General features: G+C 43.7%; 1 protein-coding gene across 3 annotated transcripts in view; it reads right to left on the bottom strand.

The window, feature by feature from the left end:
• The window catches only part of RPAP1 (RNA polymerase II associated protein 1), a 2926740-nt gene that overhangs the window by 2155489 nt on the left and 755904 nt on the right, over positions 1-15347 (bottom strand). The window lies entirely within an intron of this gene.

Raw genomic sequence — 15347 nt, 5'->3', positions numbered from 1 at the left:
GTAGTACTGGTTGCAAAACTGTTTTGTACACATTACTTTTCAGCTTCTTTGGCATTCTGTCACAGACTACATCGTGACACTCTGTGATTCTCGCTTTGACCTCCTCTTTCAGCCTTCCCTTCTCCTCAGTCACCTCTCCCAAACACTTAAAGCTTTTAACCTGTTCCACTATTTTCCCTTCCATCACAGTTTTCAACTTCTTCTGATTTCCCCTATTTACAGCCATGACAACGGTCTTATCTATACCCAGTTTCATTCCACTTGCCTTCAGTTTTGTATTCCACTCCCCTATCATTTGCTGAAGTTTTTGTTCAAAGTCTGCCAGTAATGCCACAAGGTCTGCATAAAGCAGCTCTGACTTGCTTGCTAAAGTTGTCCATCACCAGTATCAAAGTGCAGTTGTATAAAATCTTTCAAAAATCAGTATAAGTCCTTTTTTTTCACTGTTACGATAGTCCTGTCAAGGATAGCCCAATGTCTGGCCAGTACAACAAAGCCTTTACATCCTCCTAGCATCATACATCAGATGTACGCTCCCTGTGTAGAGCATAAATGTGATGTACAAATGCTCTTCACTCAGAACTAAAGTGCCCCAGGAGAACTAGAGGGACACCAGTAGAAAAGAGAACATCCACATCAAAAGGGAAAGAAATGAGAGGGCGTCCAAGTCTCCTCAGTTAGTAAAGAGTTCTCAACAAAGAATAGAAAATAAAGGGGGCAGGGGGAGGGATTAAATACTGCAACACTGAAAAGCAGGACATCTACTGTAACAGTATTCATAACATGTGGGAGATTACAACAAATACTGAAAAGGATGGAAGGAGGAAGGCTCAGAGAAGCCCTCCACAAACCCATGCAGGACAGCTCTGGCAAATCCAGACATCCAACCTGTAATGTTTAGTAAGTGTGGACAGAGGAACAAGTGGCAGCTTCAAGGATGTATTTAGTTTCTGAACTAAAAACAAAGACTACCCCATCTGTGGAATAGACTCCCTATCCATGTCAACCAGAGTAACTCACTAGTCCTCTTTAAGAGGAAGCTGGACGACTGGATGGGAAACAGAAAATACACCCCTGGGATCCCACCTGTGTCCCTGCTGGACAGGGGGAAGTGGGTTTTGACTTTGTGGGAACATGGGTGAAATTATTGGCTAGGCTTATAATGGCCTTTGGGCCAATAGCCTAGAATCATCCTATGAACCCCCTCAAGAAAGCTCCAGAAGAGGCCAGTGCCCTCACAGAATAAGCCCTAACTGAAACAGAAAGTGGTTTTCCATGAAAGGAATAGCAAAAAGAAATGACCTTAGAAATCCAGGAGAAGATGGTTTGCTCAGAAACCTCAAACCCAATACCCTGGTATGAAAGGAAACAAAAGCTGCGCAGATTTGCAGATAGCTCTCTACCTTTTTCAAATCATACCTGAGCTGTCTATGAAGATCCAAGGTGTGAAGAACCTTCTCACAAGCAGACTGCAGATAAGGTAAAAAAGGAGGAGGCTGGACAGACTAAGAGATAATTCATTGACGACCTTGGCCATAAATGAAGGATTAGTATGCAGAAACACCCTGTTCCTATGAAAAATCAAAAAGAGAAGAATATCCATCAGACTGTGAATTTCAGAAACTCTCTTGGCTGACGTAAGGGTAAAATGCAGTATTACAAAGAAGAACAGGAGGCAAGCTCAGAAAAGGAGCCTGAGTCAGCTTTTCAAGGACAAAATTAAGGTCCCAAGAGTGAGGAACCCATTTTTCTTTGAGGTCTGATATGAAGAACACCATTAAGGAATTGTCTGACCTCAAAACAAGAGGCCAAAGGTGGGATCAAGGGCAAGTAAGCTGAGATTGCTGACAACTGAGCTTTAGCAGAAGAATATGCTAAGCCAGAATGGAGCAGTTCACACAAGAAAGTAAGGACAAAAGGGATCCCCACTGAAAATGGATCTTGGGAGATTCTTGAGACACCAAACAGAAAATCTTTTTGAATTAGCAATGTAGGATTTTCTGGTAGTGGGCTTCCTGGCCTACTGCAGAACCCTAAGCATGTCCTTAGAAAAGTGGTGTCTAAATGGATGTTTTGGACGGCGCAGTGGTAGAACGGTAGCATTCTCGCCTTAGCAAGAGGTTCTCTGGTTCGATTCTTGGCTGGAGTGCCCTCTGTGCGGAGTCTGCACATCCTCCCTGCATTCATGTGGGTTTTCTCTGGGAACTCCGGTTTCCTCCAATGTTACAAAACCATGCGTCTGCATTGTTTCTACCCGGGCCTCCGCTGAAAATTGGCTTTGTTCCCAGCCGGACTTTCCCAGTAAACAAATGTTAAATAAATAATAAATGGGATCAAAATCCTATTACCCAAAGTGTCACCTGAAGAGTGGACAAGTATGGGTGAATGATGGACCCCTAGTCTTGTGTGAAAAGATCTATCTGGTGAGGTAGCTTGTGATGTTGTCCTTGGCCAGGTGAAAGAGGAGAACAGTGTTTTCTGGGCCAAGAGGGAGCCACCAGCAAGATTCCTGGGGAGTCCTTCCAGATCTTGTGCAGAATCCTTGGAAGAAAAGGGAGTGAACAGTATGCATAGAGGAATATCCCCATCCAAGAAAAAGGACATGGTGTTCCCTTCAAGTCAGAGTAGTTTGAACTCTGGAACAGAAGTGAGGAAGTTGCCTGTTCAGAGGGGAGGCAGAAAGATCCACTTGTGGAATGCCCCACAAAATACTATGTCCAGAAACACCTCTTTATGAAGCATCAGTTTGTACGGTTGTGTCCTGGACCTCCTTAGGGAGTCTCTCACTAAGTTGTGCTCTGAAGGCATGTAGACAGCCTGAAGGGTTACCTGAGGCCAGACAGCCAAATCCCAAGGCTGAATGACTAGTTTGTAAAGAAGGTAAGATGCTGTGCACCCTTGTTTGTTGGTGCACCATATGACTGTGGTGTTGTCTGTAAATACCTTTAAAGGGCTTAGAGACCAAATAGAATGGAAGGCCTGGCTAGGCTTACGTAGGCCCTTGGGTCGATAGCCTAGTACCTACCTATGAACAAGAATTAATGTCTTCATCTCTTTTATGTTGATGTGGTCTGACCTCTGATGTAGGGGCAACAGAACCTGACCAGACAGATTACTGGAAGAGACTCCCCACCCCAGATTGGAAGCGTCTGTGAATAACACCTGAGTAGGGGTGGGAAACTAAAAAAGGCTGCCCTAGATTGAGAGACAGCTGGTGAATCCACCAATGCAATGCAAGTTTGAGATATGGAAGTAAGGAGACCAGAAACTCCAGTAGATAGCAATGCTGGTACCGAGTCATCTTTAGGTACCACTAATGTTGCCTCATGTGAAGATTGGCAAAGGGAAGCATGAGAATGGTAGATGTTATAAACCCCAGGATTCTGAGAAATTCCCTTTCAGAAATGAAAGAAAGGGGAAGCAAAGACTGGAAAAGTACAGTTGTGTATACTTACCATAAATGTAGCTGTTCGAGTGTATTCACTGTTGCAGTCAATACACTTGGGTAATCTGCTGGCAGGTTGCCCTCAGTCGGCCTGAATAACAAAGTCTTGGGTCCTGCGTTGGTTGTTGTCGCCTCTTCCATGACGTCAGGTCATCAGGGGTATAAAAACATGCAGCTGATGTCATTGTATTCAGTTTTTCTTGCCCCAGATGTCAGGTGCCCCCCAAATGGGGAGAGAGAGAAAAAAAAAAAAAATATATATATATATATATATATATATATATATAAATAACAAAAATATATGCAAATGCACTTTTAGCAACATAAACATTACCTTCATCTAACAGCAAATACACCACAAAGGCTTTAGTATATAGTGAAGGAAAGAAAAGGTACAGAAAAGGGGGATGACGGGTGGGTAACCCGGACTACAACAGTGAATACATTCGAACATTTACATTTACGGTAAGTGTACACAACTGTACTATTTTCTTCATGTTTCACTGTTGCAGTCATTACATTTGGGTAGAATCCCAAAGCTATGGATGGGAGGGTGGAACTAAACAGCATTAGGAGTGGCTATAAGGCCCTGCAGAACTGCAGTGGCAAAGCCTACCCTGGATTTGGAGAAGAGAGGCAAATGATAATGCTTTGTGAAGGTATGAACAGAGCTCCAAGTATCAGCCTCTAGAATGTCATTGGTTGGAACCCCTCTGAGAAAAGCTGCTGAGGTAGAGGCAGCCCTGGTGGAATACGACCTGATCCCCTTGGGCACAGGTTTACCATGGTGCAAGTTGCAGAAACGAATGCAGTGGCTTATCCACTTAGAAATAGTCTGCTTTGATATAGCCTTCCCTCTGACCCTGCAGCAAATGCTACCAGTAGTTGCTCAGACTTTCTTAGAAATTTGGTCCTGTTTAAGTAGAATCTTAGTTGTCTGTGTACGTCCAATGAATGAAGAATCTGCTCCCCCTTGTTCTGCGGATTTGGGTAAAATGTTGGCAGGTGAACTGTCTGGTTAAGAGCCACACTGGATACCACCTTAGGCATAAAAGGATTGGTCCTGAGGGACACCCTGTCCAGGTAAAATGTAATAAAAGGCTCCACAGCCATGAGAGCCTGTATTTCTGAAACCCTTCTTGCTGAAGTGACTGCCAAGGGGAAAGCTGTTTTCCAAGATAGAAATTTTATATCCGCAGTAGCTGCTGGTTCAAAAGGAGGCAGGGTGAGTTTTTCCAGCACAAAATTGGGGTCCCATGCAAGAGTTGGTGATCTTCTGTGAGGCCTTAAATTTTTGGCCCCTCTAAGATACTGTTTAAGCAGAGGATGAGAAAAGAGGGGAGGCTCTGTGTTGTAATGAGCCAAGATGGCAGAGGCATGGATTTTTATTGAAGAAAAAGATAGGCCCTTGTCAAGCATCTCAGTCAAATATTGTAAAATCTGAGGAATATTGGGTTTTGCTGTGTCCTTTCCTTGTGCTTGGTTCCAAACACAAAATTTCTTCCATTTATCAGCATAAGATTTTCTAGTACTAGGCCTTCTGGCTTCTAAAATGACATCCATCACAGATTTACTGAGAGGTGTTGTTTGAATAATTAAATGATCAGCCATGCTGCAAGGTTCAAAGTTTGGAGCTGAGTGTGCAGAATTTGATTGTTCTGCTGAGACAGTAGATAAGGTATTTGAGGCAAGTACCAAGGAGGAAGTTGAGATATATTCCTTAGAATTGGGTACCAGTGCTGGCGAGGCCAGTCCAGAGCAACAAGGATGATTTTTGGTTTTTCCTGTCTGACTTTTAGTAAGACCTTGGAGAGAAGAGGCAGAGGGGGAAAGGCATAGACTGATAGGTTTTCCCAACTGAACAATAGGGCATCCACTTTCCATGCTTTTCTGTGATAAGTGCTTGTGCAGAATTTGTCCAGCTGATAATTTTGGGGAGAGGCAAACAGATCTATGTCTGGGCTCCCCCATTTCTGTGTTAACATGCTGAGATTTGTGGATCCAGTTTCCATTTGTGCGGGTCCATAAGATTTCTGCTTAGGTCGACTGCCAGAGTATTTTGTTTTCTTGGCAGGAATTGAGCTTGAAGATGTATTTGGTAAGTCAAAGCTGTGTTCCACAATGTCATGGCTAGTCTGCAAAGGGGTAAGGAATGTGTACCCCCCTGCTTGCTTATGTACCACATAACCGTGGTGTTGTCCGTCTTTATCAGTAGTTGTCCTGGATGAAGTAAGTCCTTGAAGGCTGTCAGAGCATTCTAAACAGCTAGCATCTCTTTCTGGTTGATATGCAGATGCATTTGTTTTGGGCTCCGTTTGCCCTGAATGCAACTCCCCGCCAGGTGGGCCTCCCAAGCACAGTCTGATGCATCTGTAGTTAGGGTTTGGGTGGCAGGGGGTAGAGTGAATTACAGTCCCTTGGTTTGGTGACATGTCTCTGCCCACCAAAGAAACTCCTGTTGTAGGCAGGGAATGAGAGGAATCGTTGTTTCCAGACTGTGACACTGTTGGCTCCATAAACTTTTTAGGTACCACTGAAGTTTCCTCATATGCAGTCTCACATATGGAATTAGTAGAATGCAGGATGCCATGAACCCCAAAGCCTGCAGAATTTGTCTTGCAGATAACTGGGTTTTTGTTGCCATTTGTTTGAAGTATATTGTCAGTTGCCTTTGTTTATCTGGCATATGTTAAGCCATCTAGGCAGTTGTATTCAAGCTTGCACCCAGGAAAGTAATTATTTGAGAGGGTACCAGTTGGGATTTCTTTTCATTTATTGTGTACCCTAGGCATGTTAGAAGCCTTTTTACAAATGCCAGATGTTGAAGAAGAGTGTCCTTTCTCTGCTTGAATGAGACAGTCGTCCAGATAAGGATAAATTTGTATGCTTCTCTGTCTGCAGAATGCAATTACTGGTGCCAGGCACTTTGTAAAGACCCTGAGCAAAGTAGATAAGCCAAAGGGCAGTGCAGAGAATTGGTAATGCAAAAAACCTGCCTTGAAGCAGAGGTATCTTCTGCATGATTCTCTTATTGGGATATGCAGGTATGCCTCTTTGAAGTCTAGAGTCACTAACTAAGCGTTCCTGCCCAGCATAGGCAGTAGTTGTTCTAAAGTCAGCATTTTGAAATTTGGAATGTCCAGGAACGTGTTCAAAATCGATAAGTCCAGTATTGGATGCCAAGAATTGTCTTTTCTGGGTACCAGGAAAAGCCTTGAATAAAAACCATGTCCTTTTTCCTTTTCTGGTACTGGTTGAATAGCCCCCATATCCAGGAGGGACATAACTTGTTTCTGAGCCTCTGCCCACTGATTTTGTGGCAGATCTGGCCATCCGTTTGGAATTGGCAAAGTATGGAAATGAAATCTGTACCCCTGGGATACTATGTTCAATACGCACTTGTCCTGGGTATTTAACTGCCAATTTTGAGCAAGAAGTGCTAGTTTCCCCCCAAGGGGGCTGCCCAAAGATAAGTGCTTGGTGATGGTAGAGGAAAGTCATTGAGACTGCTTACTGTAGGGTTGTCCTTTGTTTCCTCCAGATTTGGAGGTGGAGGCACCCCATTGCTTTGACCTGTAAGAACCCTGTGGTTGGTATCTGGAGCCTTTTGAGCACCTGGATTTACCTTAAGTGGCTCTGTTGGACACAGGAAAGGACCAATTTTTAGTAGGCCAGTGCCTACTAAACCTGGGTGGCCGCACTTGCAAGAAATCTTTTACAGTTTGCATAGATTTAGCTTTGTCTTCCATTTTCTTTAAAACCTCTTCTGCCTTATTACCAAACAGAGTATCATGCTGCAAGGGGTCCTCCAACAATTTAGCTTTAACATGATCAGGCAGATTTGCTCCTTGAGCCAAGCATGCCTTCTAATCACAGATCCAGTAACTGCGGCCCTGCAAGAGGCCTCCAAAGAATCAAAACCACATTGCAAAGTATGCTTTCCAACCTGTTCTGCTGAATGCAATAATTCCTGCAATTCTTTATTTTCCACACAATCAGAAATCAACATAATTTTCTGTTTCAGTAAGCCCATAACATGCTGTTGATATTTAAGCACATCAAACTGGCAGTTTAAGGCCCTAATTGCCAAGGTAGCAGATGTATAAACCTTCTTTCCCCATCTATCCAGCTTCCTGGAATCTCTATCAGAGGGGGTAGGATTTTTAGCTGTAGACGCCTTTAAGCCCTTGGGACCCTGAAAAAAAGTCTCTGGATTAGCAGCAGGATTTTTGAATAAAAATTTGTGGGAGTCAGGAACCCTGTAATATATGTCTGGCTTAGGAATCAGGAGTCATGCTCGATTCTGAAAACACATCATCGACAATGTCTAATACAGGAGGTATAGCCAAAGTTCTATGATGAGGAAGAAGGAGGAAATCCCTAAGCCTCTTTTTTGATTCAGAGAAGTCCTGACTCTCCCAGTGAAAATGTTCCCTTAAAGTATGCAAAGTCTCTCCAAAAGAGTAATCCTCAGGAGGAGATGCAGAAGGGATGGATTCCTCTGCATCAGAATCCTCATACGGTGGAATAGAAAATTCCTGATGAGAAGAGGAATCAGAAGAAATGGAAACCTGCTCTGAAGATTCATAATCAGTGCCTTCCATAGGCCTCTTAGCAGGGGGTGTTGGGAACCGCTGATCAAGGTAATTAAGTCCTCAGCCATTTTGATCATCTGTTTTTTAGGCATAGGGGCCTGAGCACGTGGCTCATGCGTCAGTTTTTTAGACATAGAAGATGTGTTTGACCATGTTTTTGAGGCTGGCATTGATTTAACATAAAAATGTTGAGGCCTGAAAACACCCTCAGAAGCCGGTGCCTGCTCAATGGCTCCGGACCCATCCAAGGGACAGATATCCGCGGGTTCAATACTCTGAGAATCTCGCGGCATACCGGACTCCGAATGGGTCTCGGTAGAGGCCTGCGACTTAAAAGTAGCGGGTATCAGGGGCTGCAAAAACGCCTCACTGAGTACCGGTGAACCAGCGACTGGCTTAGGAGAAGCTTTGTCATCGGTTTTGGACCTCGATGGTCTTTCTCTGTCTTTTTCTTTGCGTTTTTTGTGAACTCCGGTAGTCTGATTGCTAACTGACATTTCAGGATAATTAAATCTTGATCCAAAATATTTAGAAGCAAAATTATACCGACGTTTAATAGTGCGTTGGTTAAATCTAGCACAAAACCGACAGCAGGGCACATTATGATCTGGGCCTAGGCAAGAAATACAGTACAAATGAAAATCCTTATGAGGTATTTGCTTCCCACAAGTAATGCAATTATTAACTTTTACTGACATCGGTAAGGAGCAAGAAAAAGTTTCCCCAAAGGGGTACTTAGCTTTAGTTGAAGACTTCGGTTCTGAAACTCGAATGCGAAAATTTCAGGAGTCTGCTGACTGGCACTTGCAGACTGCTTCTGCTTCGGGCACCACGCGGCAAGAAAGACTGAATAAAATGGTGTTGGCTGCATGTTTTATACCCCTGACGACCTGACGTCATGGAAGAGGAGACAGCAACCGACACAGGACCCAAGACTTTGTTATTCAGGCCGACTGAGGGCAACCTGCCAGCAGACTACCCAAATGTAATGACTGCAACAGTGAAACATGAAGAACATCAGGTTGTCAAAGGAAAAACCTTGGAAGATAGAAAAGCCAACATTGGAATGGTTTGAATTCTGCAACCCAGAAAATGTGGTTTTGAGAAGGAGTCAAACTTTGCTTCTTGAGACTGAAGATGAATCCCAGACTGTGCAGAAGAATGGTAAAGTGCAGATCCTACAAAAGTCTTGAGATTGGCAGGGAGCTTGACGAAGCGTGTTGTCCAGATATGGGAATATCAGGAGTCCTTGAAGCCTGAAAAAGACTATGACAGGGGCAAGACATTTGGTAAACACCCTTGGAGTCACAGAAAGTCCAAAGAACAAAGCAGAAAACTGCAAACAAAAGGAAAAAGCAGATACAGGTAAAAAAAAAAAAATTCCCGAATAAAGGGGAGTATGAAAATAGGCATCCCTTAGATCTAGGGAGACCAAGAAAGCCTGTGTAAGTAAGAGGGGAAACATTATGGAGAGAAAGCATCTAAAAGGAATGAATCTTTGGAAAGGTATTTAGAAAGGAAAGTTCTTGGACCAGTTTCCAAGATCCTTCTTTTCTGGGAATCAGAAACATTTTGAGATCATATGTTTCTAGGTGTATTATATGTGGTGATAGTACAGGCAACTGTTGGGCATGTATTAGGCTTATATACTGTATTATGAAATATTCTTACTTGGTTGAGGGTTAGAATATATTTTAGTTATATCCAGTAATCTTTTGAAAAGTTGTGCAGTGAGGACTCTTATTGGAGGAACTGGTGGCAAACTGTGTGATTTATCTGCAAGTTTGCCCTAATTTTAGTAGGTTTATTTTTCCAGAATGTTATATAAGAAGAACAGTACAGGGGACTAGTTAAAAAGAGTGAAGAAGCAGTGTCTAGCAGGAATGCCTCAGTTACATATGGTCTGGAATTGTACATGATACCCATTTTTGTTGACGTTTGATATGACATACTCCATAGGTCTATCAAATTGGACGTTCTGGTCTATGATGTCACCTAAGAGTTCTACTTGAATAACTTGTTTAACCTGAACATTGCATAGGGAAGTGACAGAAAAGTCTGTTGTTTGTTTGTTGGTAGCAACAGATTTACATAAGGTTAAGCTTCCTGGGGATTCAGAAATGCTTTGTCCTCAACGGTGGCTAAGGTAGTACTATTTACTTTGTGAGCAGAATAAACCTTAATACTTATTACCTATGCATGCAGGCAGGCCATTTTGTGTAGTGCCATATCATGGCTGCCACCTACATGTATGCAGACAGGGCATTGTGTGTGACAAACAGCCCCCTTATCGTGGCTACAGCCTGCATGCAGGCAGGTCATGCTGTGAGACAAACAGCTCCTTATCGATGCTGCAGTCTTCATGGAGACAAGCTATTCTGTGTGAAAAAAAAGAAGTTATGTACTTACCATAATGTTCCATGTTTGTAGTCCATCTCACCTACATTCTTGCTGGAACTGGCTCCAGACTCAGCCGATACTACAGCTCGAGAGCTTTTACTGGCTCGAGGCTAAACCCTATCCTATGGTGCCTCACGGCAATTCCCCAGATCTTGTTTGCAAGAAAGTAACTATGTACATAATAGTTAGTAAACTATCAATAACTATGCGCATACAAACATAATACTCTGTATTACTATCCATATCAAGAGGACGCACAACTACAACCAGGTCAGACAGCATAATGGATAGTCCACCAGTTCCTCCAGGAAAAAGGAAGGGGGAAGGAGGGTGGGATGCAAGAATGTAAGCGAGATGGACTACAAATATGGAACGTTATGGTTAATTATATAACTTCTTTATGTTATGTAGTCCTATCTCACCGTAATTCTTGCTGGATGGAACAGCGTCCCTAGCACCTTTATCCCGGGTGGCTCAAGTGAAGAGACTCTTCAGCACAGTAGACCCAAAGGATGACTTGTCCCGGGAGGCCAAATCCAATTTGTAATGAGTGACAAAGGTATGAGGTCTTGCCCAAGTAGTTGCTGCACAAATGGTATCAATTGGGAGTTTTGATCTAAAGGCATATGAAGTTGATACTGCTTTGGTTGAATAGCCTTTTACTTTGGCAGGTAATTGTTTGCCAGCAGTTTTGTAAGCAAATGAAATGCAGTCTGAAAGCCATTTAGACAAAGTGACATTAGAAACAGGAAAGCCTTTATTTTTGTCTGAGAAGGAAACAAACAATTGGTCTGATTTTCGAAATTCTTTAGTCCTGTGCATGTAAAACCTGAGAATTCTGTGGCCATCCAATTGGTGTAGTCTGTATTCTGAGTTATTACTATGATTTGGGAAGAAAACAGGTAATTCGATAGATGTGTTGAGGTTATGCTCTGAACATACCTTGGGAAGAAAGGAAGGATTAGTTCTAAGTGAGCTTCTATCCTTGTGGAAAACAATGTAAGGAGGTCGAATGGTGAGGGCTTGCAATTCTGAAAGTCTCCTAGCAGATGTTATAGCCACTAAGAACAATGTCTTCCAAGACAAGAATTTCAGATCCGATGAAGACGACGGTTCAAAAGGTGGAGAAATTAAAGATGTGAGAACTAGGTTCAGGTCCCAGGGCTCCGGTGGTTTCCTGATTGGAGATCTGAGAAGGACTCCTCCTTTCAAAAACATATTGCATAAAGAGTGGGACATGATTGGATTTCCCATGTAGCCAAAATGATAATTAGAGATGGTTGCTAACTGAACTCTAATAGTAGCAGCTGCAGTTCCTTCTTGAAAAGCGGATGCCAGGAAGGACAGGATAGACTCTATGGGAGCTGAGTAGGGATCTATGCCTTGGTTTGCTGCCCAAATAAAGAATCTTTTCCATTTACTGGAATAAAATTTCCTGGTGGAAGGTTTGTGTGAAGAAAGCAGAATGTGTTTGACTGTAGGGGAAAGGGAAATAGACCTGGCTATTCGTGGAACTGGAGCAGCCATGCTGTCAATTTCAGGGTTTGGATGGTAGGATGGAACTGCCCTGATTGATAAATAATTAGGTCTGGAGAAGGTTCAGAAACCATGGTTCCTCCAAGAGATAGGGCCACAGGAAGGGGAACCAGACTTGGCAAGGTCAGTAAGGAGCAATGAGGATAAGGGTACTCTTCAACAGTTTTGCTTTCTGAATCACTTTTGGTATGACAGGAAAGGGTGGAAAAGCATAAAGAAGTCCCAGGAGGCCAGTTATGGACCAGAGCATCCCTGGGTGACGGGAATTAGGGCAAAGTAGCTGCTGCATTTGGTGTTCATGTATGTGGCGAATAGGTCGCAGCAAGGCTGGCCCCATTTGCGAAAAATCTCTTCCGCAACTTCTGAATTCAGGGACCACTCGTGAGGCATCAGAATTGCTCGACTGAGTTTGTCTGCTATCACACTGGACTTCCCCGGAATGTGCGTTGCTACCAGAAAGCGTTGCGTCCATCGCCCATTTCCATACTCTTAGAGCCTCTTGACAAAGTGGGTAAGATTTGGTTCCCCCTTGCTTGTTTATGTACCACAATACAGACATGCTGTCTGACTGAATCGCAATTGTTCCAGTGGGAAGAGAGCTGTGAAGTGCTTGCAACGTGTATAGCACCGCTCTCATCTCCAGAACATTTATGTGTAAGTGGTTCTCATGATCCGGCCAAACACCTTGGACCGTCATTCCCAGATAATGCCCCCCACCCACCCTATCTGGGAAGCGTCCGTGGTCAAATCTGCATTTTGTTGAGGGGGAGCAAGTAGGCGACCTTGATGAAGTTGATCCGTATTGTAACCACCATGTCGGATCCTTCTTGCAGGAGTTTGTGATGAGTATTTGGTGAGACAGGGGGAGATCCTGCACTGACCACTGGTCAAATTGTAGCCACTGAAGTACTCTCATGTGCAGACAGGCTACGGGAACTAAGAGAATGGTGGAAGTCATAGTCCCTAGGACTTGAAGGACTATCCTGGCCTGTACTTTGTCTTTCTTCAGCAAGACTCTGACTTGGTTGTGCAGTGAATTCTATCCTTTCTGGTGTCAGTTTTGCTGTCATGGTGGTTGAGTATTTCTGAGCCTAAGAAGGCAATGCGCTGCGATGGAGATATGGCTGTTTTTTTTTTTTTTTTTTTTAGATCTGGCTCACAAGGCTAGAGTCTCAGCCCTGGTTCTGATTAGTTTGTGCTTGATGGTAGCAGTGAGGAGCCAGTTGTCTAGGTACAGAAACACCTCGAATCCTTGACGTCTCAGGTGAGCCCCACTGCCATGCATTTGGTGAACACTCTGGGGGCTGTAGTGAGGCCCAAGGGCAGTGTTCGAAATTGAAAATGACTGGCTCCCAGCTGAAAGCATAGATGTCTTCTGGAGCACCTGTCCATTTTGATGTGGTAGTACGCGTCCTGAAGATCTATGCAGCACATCCAATTGTCTTTCTCAATAAAGGGAAATATCGACTGCAGAGTGATCATACGGGACTTCAATTTCTTTAGAGACTTGTTGAGTTTGCTGAGATCTAGAACTGATCTCCAGTCCCCTGTCTTTTTTGGAACTAAAAAGAATTGTGAGCAAGTTCTGGATCCTATTTGCTCTGTGGGTACTTCTTGGATGACTTATTTTTGAAGCAATGAGATGACCGCTGATGTTGCACGGACTAAGTGAATGGGTGGCACATCTGGTAGAGACTGGTTTACCGGGGGATCGGAAACAAAGGGAATAAGGTAACCTCTGGAAATTAGAAGTTATGTACTCACCATAACGTTCCATCTGAGTAGGTACTTCATTTGTCTGCAACCTGTGGGTCTCAGATCCGACCGGCAGCTTTCCAAGCTTCAAGATCCGAGCTCCTAGCTCCTCCCCTCTACCCACAATCCCCTGTCACCACCACACTACCTCAGATCGGTTTTGCTGTATCACCTGAAAAAACCTGTAATAAACAGGTTCAGATATTCTCAAGAATCATAAAGATCCTAGAAACCCGATACAGGTTAGGGGGATGGCAGGGGGAAATGGTTGCAGACAAATGAAGTACCTACTCAGATGGAACATTATGGTGAGTACATAACTTCTAAATCTGAAGTAGTTACTTCATTTGTTCTGCAACCTGTGGGACAGAGTCCCCAGCTACCTAAACAAGAAACCTGGGTGGTCTATGGGAGGATATTCCGAAGCACCGCGGAGCCAAAGGACGCCCTGCTTCTAGATATCATGTCCAGCTTATAATGAGAAATAAACGTATGAGCAGAAGAACAAGTGGCTGCTGAACATATGTCATCCAACGGCATCCTGGACCAGAAGGCTGCAGAAGTTGCAATGGACCTTGTGGAATGTGCACGGATTTTGAATGGGGTTGTTTTGCCTGATGCCTTATAAGCCTGAGAAATACATTGACAAATCCAATTAGCCAGTGTCACTTTGGATATAGGTTTTCCCATGTATGAAGGAGCAAATGACACAAAGAGTTGATCAGCCTTACGAACATCTTTGGTCCTGTGCAGGTAAAAACGTAACTGTCTATGTACGTCTAGTGTATGCAACATGTATTCTCCCTTATTTTGAAAATTTTTGAAAAACACTGGTAGATTGATAATCTGATTGATATTTGCCACAGATGCCACTTTTGGTAAGAAAGACGGGTTAGTCCTGAGAGACACTCTGTCATTGTGGAAAATAAGATAGGGAGGTTTCATGCACAAAGCTTGGAGCTCTGAAACCCTTTTAGCAGAAGTTATGGCTACCAAGAATGCTGTTTTCCAGGACAGAAATTTAAGGGGTACAGAAGCTGCAGGTTCAAATGGAGGTTTCGTTAAGGCTTGCAGAACAAAAGTTAAGTTCGAAGGGGGAGTCACGGATTTCACTGGTGGCTTGAGAAGGAAACCGCCACGCAAGAATGTTTTACACAATTTTGTAGATGCTAGAGATCCTAATCCGTCTCCCACATGAAAATGGGATATTGCTGCCAACTGTACTTTGACCGTTGATGCACTGGCCCCTTGTTCAAAAATCATGGACAAAAAATCCAATACTGTAGGAATCGGAACAGTAAATGGGTTGAGACCTTGGCTGTTAGCCCAGATAGAAAATAGTTTCCACTTACTATTATAGATTTTCCTGGTGGACGGATTATGAGCCGCTACCAGAATAGTTTTCACTGGTGACGAGATACCGGGAGTACTTGCCATTAGTGGAACTGGATCAACCAAGCCGCGAGCTTGAGGTTGGGCACCCCGTTGGGTGCGATATCAGATCTGGAATGGGATCCAGGATTAAAGGGGGGGGGGGCTGTGAGACCGCAGGTATGGAAACCAGATTTGACGAGGCCAGAATGGGGCTATGAGGATAATTTTGCTCCCCAACCGTG

Source organism: Protopterus annectens, chromosome 6.part0, assembly GCF_019279795.1.
Source record: "Protopterus annectens isolate FY-2018-M chromosome 6.part0, PAN1.0, whole genome shotgun sequence".
Classification (NCBI taxonomy): domain Eukaryota; kingdom Metazoa; phylum Chordata; order Ceratodontiformes; family Protopteridae; genus Protopterus; species Protopterus annectens.
The sequence above is the reverse complement of the archived record's forward strand: the minus strand, read 5'-3'. Positions and strand labels throughout refer to the sequence as shown.